We start from the raw sequence: 16918 nt of genomic DNA on the forward strand, positions 1-16918 counted from the left end.
ATTCCATTGTTTGTTTGTTTGTTTGCAGTGTGAAGCGTATGGGATTTAGTTCCCTGACCAGGGATTGAACAGGATTGAACCTGATCCCACTGAATTGGGAGTGCGGTCTTAACCACTGGACCACCAGGGAAATCCCTATATGATTCCTTTTATGTGAAACACTCAGAAAAGGCAAATCCATACAGATGAGTAGACTAGTGGTTTCCTGGGGCTGAGGTGGGAAAGGGTTGACTGTAAATGAGCCTGAGGGCTCTTGTTGGTACACTGAAAAAGTTCTAAAGCTAATTTGTGTTGATTATTACACCACTTGGCAACTTTATTGAAAATCATTGAATTGCACACCTGAATAGGATGAAGTTTATTATGTAAAATACACCTCAGTAAATCTGTTTTTTGTTTAAGCTACGCATCATCTTTGCGATTATCTCAGTTCAACACCTAGAACTCTGGACCTTCAAAAGAACAGAAGCCTTGGTAAATATGCCACACTCTCAACTGGGTCACTTAGAAAGTTGTTTAAAAGTAAGGAAGAAGTGGTGATAATATACCATTCTTCACAAAGGCATAAATCTAGATTTGAATTACATCAGTTCCTGATTAGAAAAAGGTTATCTGTCCCTAAACTAACTTCCCACTAAAATAAAAGTAAACCCTATAAAAAGGAAGATAATATTAGAAGAACTTCTATAATCTTTCACAAATAATGTCCAGCATTTAATAAAAAATCACCAGGTTAGTCAAGAGACAGGACTATATGGGGAGGGAAAAACAGATCCACAAGTGCCTCTGGTTTCAGAGTTATCATATGTTAACTTTAAATGTGATTAATATATCATATTATTAATATTGAGATATTATTTTTTTCCCATAAAATGGAAGGTGAGATAGCCAACTGAATAAGAGAACTGTAATCTAGAAATTGAAGATAAAATGGGAATTCCAAAAATTAAAAAAATAATGACTAATAGTAAGAACTCAATGGATGGGATTAACAATGATTAGACACAGCGAAAGAGAAGATAAAATCATTCAAAAGTTGAAAATGATCAGTAGGAAATGGTCAAGACTGAAGGATAAATGAGAAATGGAAAATACAGAAAAGAGCATAAGAGATAAATGAAAATGATGAAATATCTAATATATGTGAAACTTAAGGCCCAGATGGAGAAAAAAGACAGAATAGGGCAGCGGCAGTATGTGAAGAGATAACACAAAATTTTCTAAAACTGATAAAAAGGCATATACTACAAGTTCACACAAGGAATCTACATATGCCAACCAGGATAAATGCAAAGAATAGCACTCCTAGGCATGTCACAGGAAAACAGCTATAAACCAAAGACAGAACATCGTAGAAGCAACCAGAGAAGAAAGGCACATTATCTTCAAAGGAACCACAGAAAGACAGACTTCCCACAAATCTGGAAGCCTGAAGACGATGCCTGTCTTCTCTGTCGTTTAGCTGAGATGGAATTCTGCCTAGGAAACAGACTTCAAAACTGAAGGCTAAATAAAACATTGTAGAGACAAGTGAAAACTGAAAAGATGTATTACCACCAGGCGTACACTAAACTAAATATTAAGAGAATGACGATGGGCAGTGTCTGAAGTGTCCCCTATGGAACTTGGCAGTGATTCTCCCCAGTCAGGCCTTGCAGAGTGGGCTGAGAGGAAGGTCTGCTTTCTATTCTATGTCCTGTTGCACCTTTTGAATTTTGCACAATGAACTCGCATTATCTGCTCCAAAATAAATAAATAATGTTATAAACATTTAGGGTCAAACACTAGTCAAAATTTTTTAATTACGAAAATTTTAAAGGCCATGGAAATTAAACACAACTGATAAGGACACTCCTGCACCTGGAACATGTGGTTAGCACTCCAACATGAGCACACCCATTATGAGTGTCTTTCATCTTCACTCACATGGTAAGACCTTTGAGAACAGAGGCTGTAACTTTCTAAAGATATAAGCCCCTGAAATGGTCAACACTTGCCTGGGGAGAGAGCATGACCGAGACAAACAGGATGGAGGCAGCAATGGGAGAGGGCCTCAGTTGTGGTGGGAGCATAGACTAATCACAGTCACAGAACCTCTGCACCTCTTCCCACACCTCCATTCTTGAGTCATAGTAGTCCTGTGTCTTGCTTTGACCAAACAGACAACCCTGCAGGACTTCTAAGCGATCCCATCCTGGATCCAAAGGTGATGGTGCCTGGTGGTAGTGAAGATCATGATGGTGATGGGGGTGGAGGTGAAGGTGGTAGTGAAGGCGGGGGTGTGGTCGTCACGGCAGGGGTGACAGTGGGGGGTGATGGTGGTCACGGTGGTGGTATGACCCCTCTGGACCTCCTAAGTCATCTTAAAAAGACTAAACTTTGTTTCATATGGTTTTTGTATAATTTTTTCAGTCCCAGTTCTTTGAAAATCTGCAATGCCTTTGGAATTACTTATTCTTTCGAGAATACCATGAAACTTGTGGGTCCTCTTTCCTGGAAGAAGTGCATGGGACAGTTTTGCTCAGACTTTGGGGGTCTGGCGACCTGGACCCTGAGGCAGACCTGCAGTGAGAAGCCCTGTGGTGTGGCTGCCTGGCCATCCCACACCCCAACCGTCCAGGCCAGCCCTGGCATCCCAGAGCAGCCTTCCTGAACCAGCAGAAGTTGAGTTGCATGATGTTCTGGGCCCTTTCTGCTCAGGACAGCATGGCTGGTCAGGAGGAGGCATAAATATTTTGAGGCATTTTGTAAACTAATTTCATGTAGTTTATAAGTACCCAGAGGTGGCAGAGGGGGAGAACCACCACTGCTGGGGAGATTAGACGTTCAAGACCTAGAAATTTCTTCCCCCACCTACACTCCCTATGAGCACCAGTCTCTTGACTTCGAGGCTCTCACAACACAGGATCCATTAGCCAGATGTGTGAAGGGAGCGCTCAGGATGCTATCGTCAGCCTGGCTTCACTTCCTAAGACATGACCAGATGTGCAGGTGAAGTAAAGACCCCTCAGGAGCGTCACGTGGCTGGGTCAAGTCCACCAGGCACTCACAGCCCCTTTCCTCTCACCTGCCAGCACAAGTCCCCTGACTTCCTGCCACCACAAATCCCCTGATCTTCCTGCCACCCAGTGCCCTGGCCCCTCGCGGGCTCCTCACCAGGGCTCATTGCTGTTCTGGCTCCACAGAAAGGTGGACGGTGGCCCATGCTGAGCTGTCTCAGGGCCCCGGGGTTGTCATGAATACAAGCGGCCCACTGCCCAACCCCGCTAAGACGGTCCAGACCAGTGAGTGGCTTTGGCTTAAAACCATGAAAGCTGAGGCTCTCCCGCTGGCACAGGATCCGAACTGACACATTGACTCTTCAGCCTCGCTGCTAATGGCAGGTCTTGTTTCTGCGTGTCTCCCTGGAGAGCGGGAGTTAGCTCTGTCAGCCCTGAGAGCGAGCAAAGGAAAATGTGAGTCCTCACTCATCTTCTGAATGCATTTCTGGGCTGTGAGAATCCCACCAGTCACCCAGAACGGTCCCACAATAGGCCCTGAACATGAGAAAGCCACAGAGGGCTTGTCCATACGGAACCACTTAAGGCCTCCGTGGGCCTGAGAACGTGTGGGCAGAGGAGGAAATGGCCGGCAGGGCCCACAGCCAAGCACCGCTCCCTCCCCCACTGCGAGCACACACGCATCTCCTGGAGTCACTGGTCCCAGGCCTCGGCGTGTCTGCGCTGCCAAGGCCTGGGACTAGGCTGTCCACTCCCTTCATGCAGCTTGTCTCCACACCCCTCCCCACAGATTAGAGCGGCCCTGGCACCTGGCTTCCTCCTGGAAACTCTCGGGGCCGAGAGCCCCCAGCCTCTGACCAAGCCAGGCCCCTCATGGATGCGGCCCGGATCGGGCAGCCACCCCAGTGCAGACAGCTGCCCGAGGCCAAGGGCTGACCTGAGTGCCCCCACAGAATCCTGAGGGAACAGTGGCGCAGGAGCAAGGGGACAGCATGACCTGAGCTCCACCCCCACTGTCAGCCTGCAAATGGACTGACGGGTGGGGAGCAGACACTGCCCAGCTGCAATTCTAGGACATCAGGACGGCCCCCTCGCACGTCCTGGCTCTGACAAGGGGAGGCTCCTTGGGCTCAAGGATCATAGAGGCTGGATAAAGCCACAGCAGGAGGTCCTTCCAGGGACACATGGGGTGTCTGGTTTCACTGCTGTGGTCTGAGATCTGTCCCACACCTCGCAGACCACCCCCCACCCCCACAGCCAAGGTGGGCTGGACGCGGCGGGCAGCCCTGAGGATCTCAGTCCCATGAATCTCCACGGAATCGCCAGGCCCTGCAATGCCTGCACTTCCGAGTTTCAGGGATTCACTGATTCAGCAGCCATTCTCCGTGTTGAAGCCGGTCACGGCCCTGCAGGCGGAGGGCTCAGGAGACCACCCTCACCTCCAAGGCTGATGTTCTCTCTCCAGGAAGGTTATGTCCACTCTCAGACCTGTTTCCTTGGCAGCAAGGGCAGGATGGCATGGGCAGCGGATGTCAAAAGCTGCACAAAGATAGTGCCTGGCGGGGAGCTCCCCCTCGAGAAGTAGGAAGCCGTTGAGTGACTGACGATGTCATGACTGCCTGGACAGGCATACAGAGCAGCAAGGACAGCCGGCCTTGAGCTGATGGCTCCCTCCACGGAGGAAGCGGGGGACACAGTGTTCCAGGAGACTGCAAGTGCCCAGCACCCCTGACGACGGACGCCCCAGGGCAGAGAGCTGCAAGGCCGGGCTGCTCCCCATGCTCGAGAGTCAGGAAGCATTTCTCCAAAGGTGAGTATCGTCCACAGACACACAACCTCGCTCCAGAGTCCAGGGCCTGCCCACACCCTGAGGGCACCTGCCCACCGACACCTCCAGTACCGTAGGTCCAAGTGCAGGGCCAATGGCCCAGGCCCGCTGCACAGACATTCCTGCTCCCTGACGCCCTCAATTTCTGCTTTATTGACTGTGCCAAAGCCTTTGACTGTGTGGATCACAATAAACTGTGGGAAATTCTTCAAGAGATGGGAATACCAGACCACATTACCTGCCTCCTGAGAAACCTGTATGCAGGTCAGGAAGCAACAGTTAGAACGGGACATGGAACAATGGACTGGTTCCAAATAGGAAAAGAAGTACATCAAAGCTGTATATTGTCAACCTGCTTATTTAACTTATATGCAGAATGCATCATGCGAAATGCTGGGCTGGATGAAGCACAAACTGGAATCAAGATTGCTGGGAGAAATATCAATAACCTCAGATATGTAGATGACACCACCCTTATGGCAGAAAGTGAAGAACTAAAGAGCCTCTTGATGAAAGTGAATGAGGAGAGTGAAAAAGTTGGCTTAAAGCTCAACATTCAGAAAACTAAGATCATGGCATCTGGTCCCATCACTTCATGGCAAATAGATGGGGAAACAGTGGAAGCAGTGGCTGACTTTATGTTTTGGGGCTCAAAAATCACTGCAGATGGTGACTGCAGCCATGAAATTAAAAGAAGCTTACTCCTTGGAAGAAAAGTCATGACCAAACCAGACAGCATATTAAAAAGCAGAGACATTACTTTGTCAACAAAGGTCCATCTAATCAAGGCTATGGTTTTTCCAGTAGTCATGTATGGTTGTGAGAGTTGGACTATAAAGAAGGTTGAATGCCAGCGAATTGATGCTTTTGAACTGTGGTGTTGGAGAAGACTCTTGAGAGTCCCTTGGACTGCAAGGAGATCCAACCAGTCCATCCTAAAGGAAATAAGTTCTGGGTGTTCATTGGAAGGACTGATGTTGAAGCTAAAACTCCAATACTTTGGCCACCTGATGCGAAGAGCTGACTTATTTGAAAAGACCCTGATGTTAGGAAAGATTGAGGGCAGGAGGAGAAGGGGATGACAGAGGATGAGATGGCTGGATGGCATCACCGACTCAATGGACATGGGTTTGGGTGGACTCCGGGAGTTGATGATGGACAGGGAGGCCTGGTGTGCTGCGGTTCATGGGGTCTCAAAGAGTCAGACAGGACTGAGCGACTGAACTGAACTGACGCCCTCAAAGCTGCCCTCCGTCTGAGTCACCCAACACACAGGGTCGAGTGGCATGCCTAAGAGTGGAAGGTGCTGCCTCCAGAACCTAAGAGGCCTGCCAGGCCTGTGCTTCTGCCTCGGAAGGGGACACAAGGGACAGCAACTTGTCCTTCTCTTTGGGGACATCTGAGCATGCCCTGGCCAACAGCCCCTACAACTGGCATGAAGAGCAGCTCCCTGTATTTCACAGGGCTCCTCTCGCACCTCTAGGGCACACATCTCTTAAGGCCCCCTGCCCACTAGCCTCCTGGCCCATCCTGACCAGTGTGAGATGACCTCAGTGTGAGGGGCCTGTCTTGTCCTGGGGGGATGTCCAGCGTTAGGACAGAGGAGAGAGTTGGCACTGCCCTGAGGCTAAACCATAAATGAGCACTGTTGTGCCCCCACATGACTGCAAACTGTGTCTGAGCCTCTTTTGGTAATTGGGATGGAAAAGAACGTGATCACTGGCCAACAGCCTCACTAACCCATGACAAGGGTGTTGCACCTGGCACAGCCTGGGGCCTGTCTGTTCCTCCCTCCACCTTCCACCAGGATGGCTTCAGCGCTTCCTTTCTGTTCACCAGGGGCCAGCACTTTCTCCAGGCCTCTGTGAGTCATCCCAGAATTGAGTCTGTCCTGTGACCTGAAGACTGCTGGGAGATTAAATCCTGCGTTCCAAGACGGTACCTCTGAGTCCAGCTTTCCTGTTTCTCTAATCTGTCCTGGCTTCTGGGCAGTGTATGTGTGCTAAGTTGCTTCAGTCATGTCCAACTCTTCGCGACTCTATGGACTATGGCCCACCAGGCTCCACTGTCGAAGGAATTCTCCAGGCAAGAATACTGGAATGGGTTGCCATTTCCTTCTCCCGACCCAGGGACTGACCCATGTCTCTTGCATCTCCTGCATTAGCAGGCAAGTTCTTTCACCATTAGTGTCACCTGGGAAGCCCTTCTGGGTCAAGGACCCGCAAATCCAGCCCAGGACTACAGTCGGCACCTGCAGGGCTCCCTCGCCAGTCCTGACACATGGCCTCTTTCCTTCTGACCAGGCCTGCACGTCCCCATCCAGATTCAGCATCTCGACATAACTCGGCCAGGGCCTGACAGTCACAGACCAGCAATGGCCAAGCAGACAACTTCCGCTGCCTGGCCCGCTTCAAGGGTGCTGGTGAGGCCCCCAGTCCCATTTGCATCCCTCCTCCAGGAGGAGCACTGGTCCTGGGGAGTGGCACCCCCCACCACAGCCCTACCAGGGACCCCTTCTCACTATGCGCAGGCAGGGACATCACAGAGGCCCCAGGGCCCAGTCCCAAGAGCAGCTCTGGGGTTCTCACAGGGTAACGGTCTGCCAGTCCCCTAGGCCCTCCTCTCCACCCAGAGAGCCTGAGGCTCCCGCTATCCTGGCCACTCAAGCCCCTCCAGGCCGGCCCTTCACCTCTGGGTGGCGGGGCAAGACACACATTGTGATCCATGGGTCAACAGAGCTGCGTGTCCCTGAGCAAGGAACGAGACCCCAGCCCGCCGGTTCTGAGCAAGGGGGGACTTGAGAAGTCCCCTTGGCGGGAGGACTCTGCAGCCTCCCAGGGCCATTCCTCCGAGGGCCGAGTGAGTGGTGAGTGAGGCGCCCCAAGCCCGGTAGTAGACACTCCAGGTCGCCAGGAAATGGGGGAGTGGGCAGCAAGCAGGGAGGTGGGCAGGTGTCCAGTCGGAGCAGCATCCCAAGAACACGGAGGGGTCCTGACTTAGCAGGGACCGCAGAGGGGCCTCTCTTCCGCACCGCTGTCCCCTCGGGTCGCCTCCCGGCCCCGCCCTGCCGCCATCCGCGTGGCCGCAGCGCCGCCCGGTGGCCGCCGTCGGGCCGCGGAGGGGCGGGGGGGCGGGGCGCGGGGAGGGGAGGGGGCGGGGTCTGGCGGCGGCCCTTCCCGCCGCCCCTCCCTCTGCCCACTCGGCGCCGTCTCGCGCGGTCAGGACCCGGAGCCTCTTCGCTCGGGACGAGTCCGACGAGGGCGCCCGAAGCGCGGTCAGGTAAGGCCCCCGACAGCGCAGTGCCGCGCGGCGCGGGGACGCGGGGAGTTGGGTCTTGCCTGGGGGTCCGCCCCAGCCGCGGTGCTCCCAGTTGCACCACTGGGCTCGCTTGAAGCTCCCGGGCCGCTCCTGGGGCGCCTCGCGCGGGGACCCGTCCGGCTGTCCCCGTCTCTCCTGGGCAGAGCCGGGTCCCCTTTCGGGACGCCGTGCTGGGGCTCCGGAAGCCTGCCATCCGTGCCCGGTCCCCCATCTGCAGCCAGACCCCTGGACCTTTCTGGGAAGTTCGGTCCTGTGTCTCGTGCCTGGGGACATCTCCAGAGTTTGAGGAGCCCAACTCACTCCCATGGGATGACACCCCGCCCAACACGAAACTGGGCACGGGGTGTCCAGGGGTGCTGACCCCCCCTCCTCGGCTCAGCTGAGAGGGAGCGGTTGTCCCTACTCCCCAGAAAGACTCGTCCCTAGAATGAGCTCCGAGGGACCAGCTTCCCTGCAGTGGGCCTCAGGGGAAGAGGGGTCCCTGACATTCCGATGGAGAGCAGGGGAAGGGGAGTCACAGTCACACCCCACCTACCCAGGAGTCCGCAGGAGCCCAGCCTGCCCCGTTCCTCTGAGGCTGGAGGTGTCCACTGGGCATCTGCCCCCAACCCGAGAGTCTGCTGAGGGAGACTGAGGGGAGCGTGGGGGGAGGGGGGGTGGTGACTATGCTGGGCGGCTCCCCTGATGGGCCGGCCCCACACCCGCCCCAGATCCTCAGGGGCACCCCCTGGGGTGGTGGGGGGAGGTCTGCCGCTGAGAATACCTGCTGATACCAGTAAGGACGATCAAAAACAGCAGGATGCCACCCCTGTGTGCCTGCCATCCTGCCCAGGGCCCCCAACCATCCTCCCCTGCACCCAGGGAGGAAGCTGACAGCTTCCACACCCCTAGGCCACCCAGCTGTCCCCAAGGGAAGGCTCTTCACTTGCAGACACTCTAAAAGGAGGCTTAAGGTCCACAAATTTCCCTGGGTCTCAATTCAGTTCAGTCCAGTCGCTCAGTCGTGTCTGGCTCTTTGCGACCCTATGAATCGCAGCACGCCAGGCCTCCTTGTCCATCACCAACTCCTGGAGTTTACTCAAACTCATGCCCATCGAGTCGGTGATGCCATCCAGCCATCTCATCCTCCGTCGTCCCCTTCTCCTGCCCCCGATCCCTCCCAGCATCAGTGTCTTTTCCAATGACTTCCCTGGTTTAGTTTCCAGTAAAGGAGCTCTGGCCTGGAGGCCCTCTTAAAACAGGGTTTATTCCCTGCCTGCCTGTCTGCCTCACCAGGGCCAGGAGGCCTGATGGGTATTTGGGGCTCCCAGGAGGGAGGGAAGTGGTCTGCCTCCTCCTGTCGCTTGGCCGCAGGAGATGGGGTGGGGAGAGGACCTGCGCCCCTGGGCATAGGTGACTGGAGGGGCTAGATGCAAGGGGCAGAATTGTGTCCATTCGGCCAGACGTGCGTCTCAGTGGACCTCTGAAATACTCTGGCCACTGCAAAGCTGCCACCCTGGGCTGATGAAAGTGACCTGGGGGCAGGGCTGTGAAGACTGCAGCAGGTTGGGGGCAGTTGTTGGGCCCGTCTGAAGTGGAAGCCACAGGCAAGGCAACATATAGGAGACCAGGCTTCGGTCGCTGGTTCACCTGGTCAAGGCAGGGCACATCCACACCCAGTGAACTCTGCGTCGCCAGCCAGCACAGGTGGCTCTGTTGTGCAGTGGACCCGCCTGAGGTCCCTCAGGTCAGTTGAGCTCCCTGGAATGGGCCAGTACCTGGGAGAAGGAGCAGGACCCAGGGGTCTTCTCAGGCCTCAGCAGAGGGTGTGGGCCGAGCCTGCCCTCCTCTCCATCACCATTTTCTCATCTGTAGGACAGGGTCTCCAGGTACAGAGGAGGGAGACCGTGTTTGCTGCCATGAATGCTTTATGATACCTGGAAAACTTGGCTCTCATGATTATTCTAAGAAAAACCAAAATAGTTTGATTTTTTAATTTTAAACCCCACCCCACATTCCACTGGATTGGCCCCTCCTGTGACTCCTTTCAAACATTTGTGCAGAGCCGGGGGACCCTGATGTGGGGCACATCTGCAGAGAAGCAGGGCTCGTGCGATTCTGCTCAATGAACAGGACCTGGAAGCCAGCCCCTACCCTGAGCATGCGTTGGGGTTGGGCCAGATCACAAAGGAACAGTGCAGTTAATGTAAATGGAATTGTTTTCTTAATTTACCTTTTGCGCTGTTCATTGTTGCTGTATAGAAATGCAAATTATTTTTGTGTGTTGACTTTGTATCCTGCTACTTAGATTAATTCATTTATATAACAGTTTCTTTCTGTGGACTCTTCAGGATTTTGTACATGGAAGATCATGTCACCTATGAACAGAGATAATTTTACTTCTACCTTTTATTTGTCTTCCTTGCCTAATTGTTCTGGCTAAGACTTCCAATACTGTGTTGAATAGAAGTGGTAAAAATGGCATCTTCTTTTGTTCTGACCTTAGAAAAACTTCTAGTCTCTCACGATTGAGTTTGATATTTGCTGTGGGCTTTTCATAAATGACTTTTATTATGCTGAGATAGTTTCCATCTAGTCCTACTTTGTTGAGTTTTTGAATCATGAAAAGATATTGAATTTGATCAAAAGATTTTTCTGCATCAATTGAGATGATCATGTGGGTTTTTCCTTCATTCTGTTAATGTGGTGTGTTACATTAACTGATATTCATATGTTGAACCATCTTTACATTTGGGGAATAAATCCCACTTGATCATGATATTTAACCCTTTTTTTATCCTGTTGAATTCTGCTTCCTAATAATTTGTTGAGGATTTTAGGCTGTAGTTTTCTTTTCTTGTAGTGTCTATCTGGTTTTGCTATCAGGGGTAATATTGTTCAGTTGCTAAGTCGTGTCCAGCTCTTTGTAACCCCTTGGACTGCAGCACACCATGCTTCCTTGTCCTTCACTGTCTCCCAGAGTTTGCTCAAATTCATATTCTGTGAGTCAGTGATGCCATCTGTAATGCTGACTTCATAGAATGAGTTTAGAGGTATTCCCTCTTCTTCAATTTTTTTGGAAGAGTTTGAGAAATATTGATATTAGTTCCACTTTAAATGCTTCATAGGATGCACCAATAAAGCCATCAGGTCCAGGACTTTTCTTTGTCAGATTTTCAGTTACTGATTCAAACTCTTTACTAATAATACTCAGATTTTTCTTCATGATTTTCTCTTTGTAGGTTTTGTGTTTCTGGGAATTTGTCCATTTCATCTAGGTTATCTAATTTGTTGATGCGCAACTGATTATAGCACTCTCTTATAATTCTTCTTATTTCTGTAGAATAAGTAGTAATTTCCCATTTTCATTTATGATTTTAGTGATTTGAGTTTTCTCTCTTTTTTTCTTAGTCCATCTAGCTAAAGGTTTGTCAGTGTTGTTGAACTTTTTGAGGAATCAACTTTTGGTTTCATTGATTTTTTTCTATTGTTTTTCTGCTATCCATTTCATTAATCTCTGCTCTAATGTTTATTATTTCACTCCTTCTGCTAGATGTATGTTTAGTTTGGTTTCTTCCTAGTTCCTTACATTGTTAAATTAGCTTATTGATTTGAGATCTTTCTTGTTTTATGTAAACATTTATAGCTGTAAATTCTCTCCTTCATACTGCTTTTACTGTGTTTCATGTATTTAGTATGTCTTGTTTTCATTATTATCAGTCTGTGAGTATTTTCTAATTTTCCTTGTGATTATTCTTTAATCTTTTGGTTGTTTAAGAGTGCGTTGTTTAATTCCCACAATTCTGTGAATTTTCTAGTTTTCCTTCTGTTATTGACTTCTAAAGTCATCCCATTGTGATCGGAGAAGATACTTTTCATGATATTTTCTTTTTAAATCTATTGAGGCTTCCATTATTGTTATACTTTTCCCTATCATTGCAAGCCTTACCCTCTCTGGTTGACTTGACTTCCAGGGGATTTAAAAGACTGGCACCTCCCCCACCCTTTTCTTTTTCTCTTTTTCTCCTTTTGGAAGTCGGACATTGAAGACTATAACATTGGAAAGCAATTGTACATACAGGGGAAATTAGACAGGCACTGCACATATCTAGGGGAAAGTACAGGCTCAGGAAGGATATAAGAAGACCTTACCTTTACTCTTTGGGGATTCCCAAGTCCCAAGTGGTCAAGAACCTGCCTGCCAATGCAGGAGACATAAGAGATACAGGTTCAACCCCTGAGTCAGGAAGATCCCCTAGAGAAGGAAATGGCAACCCACTCTAGAATTCTTGCCTGGAGAGTTCCATGGGCAGAGTAGCCTGGCGAGCTACAGTCCATGGGGTCACAAAGAGTCGGACACAACTGAAGTGACTTAGCATGTACACACGCACCTTTACTGTTCAGGCTGATCCTTGGCACAGAGACAGCCTACAACATAAATAAAACAAAAACAATAAAAATAGCAAACCCTAGAGAAGGAGAAGAATCTGATTTCCAGAGTTACCATATTAGATCCAAATGTCCAGTTTTTAACAAGAATCAAAAGGCAAGTAAATGAACAGAAAAATATGGCCCATTCAATGAAAAAATATAAACCAACCAAAACCATCCCTGAGAAAGACCTGATGGTGGATCTACTGGACAAAGACTTTAACACAACTAACTTAAAGATGCTCAAGGAGCTAAAGGAAGATGTGAAGAAACTAAAAAATAATATATTAATAAAATAGAAATATCAATAAATAGAAAACCTGTTAGAATCAAAAAAGATTTAATAGAGCTGAAGAGCACAATGATTTTATTTATTAGAGGGCTTCAAATGCCAATTTGAGCAAAGAAAGGATCAGTGAAGTTGAAGATAAGACAATGGAAATTATGAGTCTGAAGAGCAGAAAGAAAAAAAGATTAGAGAAAAGTGAACAGAACCTAAAGGACCTGCATACAGTTTTGGGAGTCCCAGAAGGAACAGAGAGAGAAAGGGGCAGATGAAACATGTGAAGAAACTTCCCAAATTTGATGAATGACATGAATATAAACATTTAAGACAAATAAGGTGAACTTAAAGAGACTCACACGTTACACATTATAATCAAACTGTCAAAAGACAAAAACAAAGAGAAAAATTTTATATCAGCAAGAAAGAAGTGGCTCGCCATATCCAAAGGAACTTCAATAACATTATCGGAAGATGTCTCATCAGAAACTCTGGAAACCAGAGGCAGTGGGTTAATATATTCAAAATGCTAAAAGAAAAAAATCTGTCACCCAAAAATTCTATATCCAGCAAAACTGTCCCCCAAAGTTGAGGGCAAACTTAAAAAATTTCCCAGATAAACAAAACCTGAAGGAGTTCATTACTAGATCTGCCCTATAAGAAATGCTCAAGAGAGTCCTGCAGGTGAAATGAAAGGACAATAGACAATAACTTGAAGTCATATGGAGATATAAAGATCTCAGTAAAGGTAAATACATGAGCAATTTTATAAAGCTATTATTATAACAATGGCATATAACTCACTTATTTTCTACATGATTTGAGAGACTAATACATTTTCTAAAAAAACAATAACTAATCTAATGTATACCCAGGATTGGGATTGCTGGGTCATATGGTAGCTCTATCTTTAGTTTTTTTGAGAAGCCTCCATACTGTTTTTCACAGTGGATGCACCAACTGATTCCACAGTGGAATCCACCAATTCCCTTCAAAAGTGCATGAGGGTTTCCTTTTCTTCACATCCTCATCAACAGTTGTTATTTGTATTCTCTCTGATGATAACCATTCTGACATGTGTGAGGTGATATCTTATTGTGATTTTGACTAGCAATTCCCTGATGATTAGCAGTATTGAGCATCTTTTCCTGTACCTGTTGGCCATCTACCTTTCCTCTTTGGAAAAATATCTATTCAGTTTTCCTGCCCATTTTTTAATTGGGCTGTTTGTGTTTTTGATGTTGAGTTGTATGAGCTGTTTATATATGTTGGATAGTAACCCCTTATTTGGAGAAGGAAATGGCAACCCACTCCAGTATTCTTGCCTGGGAAATCCCATGGATACAGGATCCTGGCAGGCTACAGTTCATGGGGTCACAAAGAGTTGGACACAACTGAGTGACTAACATACACACACAACCCATTATTGGTCAAATCATTTTTAAATATCTTTTCTCATTCATCAGGTTGTCTTTTCATTTTGTCAATGGTTTCCTCTGCTGTGAAAAAGCTTTGAAGTGTAATTAGATTTCATTTGTTTAATTCTGGTTTTATTTCCTTTGTTTTTGGAGACAGAGCAAAAAAATGATAATAATACTGCTGTGTCAAAGAGTGTTCTGTGTTTCCTTTGGGAGTTTTATGGTATCCAGTCTTACATTTAGATCTTCAATCCATTTTGAGTTTATTTTTGTATATAGTGTTAGAGAATGTTCTAATTTCCTCTTTTACATTTAGCTGTCCAGTTTTCCCAGCACCAGTTATTGAAGAGACTGTCTTTTCTTCGTTGTATATTCTTGCCACCTTTGTCGTAGATTAATGACCATAAGTGCATGGGTTTATGCACTGGGCTGTCTGTTCTTTCCTGTTGATCTATGTGTCTATTTTTGTGCCAGTACTATATTGTTTTGATTACTGTAGCTTTGTGGTAAGTCTGAAATCGGCTACATGGTTCCTCCAGCTCTGTTCTTCTTGAAACTTGTATTATTGTAACTTTAATTTGTAACTCCATGTTTTGTTTTCTACATAATTTAAGAGACCAATGCATTAAAAATAATATTTGCTTGTGTTTTCGGAGCAGTTTTTTGTGTGTATGTTATTGAACTTAAACTGGCTTCCCAGGTGGTACAGTGGTAAAGATTCTGCCTGATGATGCAGGAGACACAAGAGACACAAGTTCTATCCCTAGGTGGGGAAGATCCCCTGGAGTAGGAAATGGCAACCCACTCCAATATTCTTGCCTGGAAAATTCCATGGATGGAGCAACCTGGGGGGCTACCAGTTTATGGGGCCGCAAAGAGTCAGACATGACTGGGCAGGCAACACAAAGTTAAACTGGCATAAATTCCAATTATATTGTTATAATTTTATAATGTTAAGTTAATCTCATGGTAACCATAAAGAAAGTACCTAAAAACACAAAAAGAAGTGAGGAAGAGATGTAAATGTTTTACTACAATAATCAGCTACACAGAAAGGAAGATAGTAATGCAGAAAATGAGGAACAAAAAGCTATAAGGTACATAGAAAACAAATAGCAAAACTACAGAAGTAAGTGTCTCCTTGTCAATAGTTACTTGAATTGTAAATGGATTATACCGTCCAAGCAAAAGACAGATACTGGCTGAATGGACTTTAAAAAACACCATCCAGCTAAATACTGTCTACAAAAGATTCACTTTAGATCCAAAGACATAAATAGGTTTGAAAGTGAAAGGATGGAAAATGCTATTCCCTGCAAATGGGAACCAAAGAAGAGCAGGGGCAGCTATACCAACACCAGGTAAAGTGAACTTTAAATCAAAAAGAGTCATAAGAGACAAAGAAGGGCATTATATATTAATAAAAAGTTTAAGACAACAGAAAACAACATATTATAGTTGTAAACATACACACAATAACAGGCCATCAAAATTTTTGAACCTTAAAAATATTAAATCTTGATCATGCATTGGAGAGATGGTTGCCTGGCTCTTGGTCTGTTTCCACTCTGCCCATGTTGCTAAGTTGTAATAAAGGTGGTATGTGAGAGCCCAGTTTTCAAGACTATGGACTCAAAACCATGCTGCCTGGATTTGGAGCTCAGCTACTAGCTGAGCACCTTGGACAAGTTACCTATCTTGGTCTCAGTTTCCTCATCTATGAAATGGAGGTTATATTAGCACTAATATCCAAGGGCTGTTGTGAAGGTTAAAAGAAAATCTGCAGTGTACCATCTGGTGCAGAGTAATCATAGATATTTCATGCCACTTAATCTTTTCTATTTTCTTCAAAGACTTTTTAGTTCATGCTCTACACAGTTATTTGCTCCTCCTGGATTTTATTTGGGTGCCCTGCATGAGGTAGGATTACTTATAGTCAGTCATATTGTGAGCCCTTTTCCCAGCCTTCTTTCACTGCTCTGAAAAACAGCCATCTCATCTTTTCAGTTCTCATATGGTTTTATGCCACTGCTGTGTGGTCTTCTGGCCGTTTCCAGCACCAAAACAACAAATACTTCTTTACTGTGATTGTATTCCATTATTGCACTTGATAGCATAAATTTTATCAACCTTCATTTTTTATTTTTTTCACCTACTCTTATTTATTCCTTCAGATGAACCTAGGATTTATTTTGTCAACAAATAATGGCAAAAAAGAAAATTTATTGGAAATTTTAGTCCAAATTATATTCAATTATAGATTTGGTTAGAAATAACTGATATTCTTAAGTATTGTGTCTCTCATCTAAAAGCAACTGTGTTCTTTGGAAATTTTTTGAGTTTTTTCCATAAGTCATGCACATCCTTAGGTTCTTATTAAGTTTATCCCTTGGATTTATTTTGGTTTTCTTGCTAGTGTAAATAGTATTTTTTCCATTGCCTTTTCTAATTGGTCATTCCTGATAGAAGAAAACCTGTAGATTTTTGTGTATTTTTCTTATAACTGCCTCATTGAAACCCCTTTCTCTCTCCCCTAAACTTTGTTCAGTTTATCTTACTGAGTTTTCTAGGTAGATAGTACCATCTTTAATAAGGAGCTCCCATCTCATCCTTTACAAGATTTATACTTCTTTCTTTTTACTGTCTTATTGCATTGGCTTCT

General features: G+C 46.6%; 1 protein-coding gene across 1 annotated transcript in view; it reads left to right on the plus strand.

The window, feature by feature from the left end:
- The first annotated feature begins 7998 nt into the window (after positions 1–7998).
- The window catches only part of COL6A2 (collagen type VI alpha 2 chain), a 31292-nt gene continuing 22372 nt past the window's right edge, over positions 7999–16918 (plus strand). The window contains 1 exon segment of the mRNA XM_070466915.1: positions 7999–8106. The gene's annotated coding sequence lies outside the window, so the exon portion shown is untranslated.

The sequence above is a fragment of the Odocoileus virginianus genome, chromosome 4 (genome assembly GCF_023699985.2).
Source record: "Odocoileus virginianus isolate 20LAN1187 ecotype Illinois chromosome 4, Ovbor_1.2, whole genome shotgun sequence".
NCBI lineage: Eukaryota > Metazoa > Chordata > Mammalia > Artiodactyla > Cervidae > Odocoileus > Odocoileus virginianus.